Raw genomic sequence first — 1246 nt, 5'->3', positions numbered from 1 at the left:
GATTAAGATGGCTGTTAGTTCGCTAAGGAATGACTTTGTAAACGGTGTAGATTGCATTAGCCTGAGACGTGTAGTTGCAAATTTATTTCCAGATTTGAGTAATGTGATGATTTAACTTAACTGTCCTGCTCACAAATACATTGGAGACTTGATGACTAATTTCAATCAGACACACCAGCTAGAATGCTTAAGAATAACATAGTTTCCCTCTTCATTTTTCATTTTCTTGGGATTGCACCCACAGAAAATGTAAATTATATAGGACAGACTAAAACTTTTAAGGTACAATTTGGTAATCATTTACATATATGCATATATCTATCTATCTACTACTCTCTCTCTATATATATTTATATACATACATATTTATACATATATATATTATATATGAGTGTGTGTGTGTGTGTGTGTGTGTGTGTGTGTGTGTGTATGTGTGAGTGTGTGTGTGTGTGTGTGTGTGTATGTGTGTGGTTTTATATATTTAATTATTTGTTTTTATTATCGTCTATTTTATGGATGCATTTATCCTTAACCGAGTGTAAGCTTTAAGCAGTATAGTTAAGTAAGGTTATCAACATCAAATTGGAAAATTAAGACGAAATTACTGTTTCTTCATATGCTTTCTTATGCAGTTAATCTCAAATATATGTGGGAACGTCTGCTGAGACTTTTTAACACTGTATAACCTCAAGGCTGATATACTTGAGCACTGATATACTAGTCTAGTTATTTTGTCTAGTGATACCAAAAAAAAAAAAAAAAAAATCAATAATTCAAGGTGGTCGCTATTTATATCGGCCACCTGTTACATGTTATGGCCACATTTGGCTTGTTTATTAATTTATTTACACTGAGATGGTTTCACTAATCCTATCCTTGATTAACGAATATGTGACATCTTATATCATTTGCGATTGGTATTGTTACGGAGACTGCAAAAATCATACTGTCATTACTATTAATAACAGCATCGACAGCAAACAGAACTACAAAAAAATCCTGAGCTTAGACAGAGTTTATTTGGAATTATTTTAGGTCAATATTTCCCTATGACTTTTGTGGTTACGGGGGAAATAGTCGTTGGCTGGACTGGAATTCTAAACAAATTCGTCTGCTATCCGGGAAACAAGTGATCAGATTTCTCTCTCTCTCTCTCTTTCCATCTCAATCTCTCTCTCTCTCTATCTCTCTCTCTCCCTCTCCCTCTCTCTCTCTCTCTCTCTTTCTTTCTCTTTCTTTCCTTCTC

The sequence above is a fragment of the Penaeus chinensis genome, chromosome 10 (assembly GCF_019202785.1).
Source record: "Penaeus chinensis breed Huanghai No. 1 chromosome 10, ASM1920278v2, whole genome shotgun sequence".
NCBI lineage: Eukaryota > Metazoa > Arthropoda > Malacostraca > Decapoda > Penaeidae > Penaeus > Penaeus chinensis.
Note: the sequence above shows the minus strand (reverse complement) of the source record.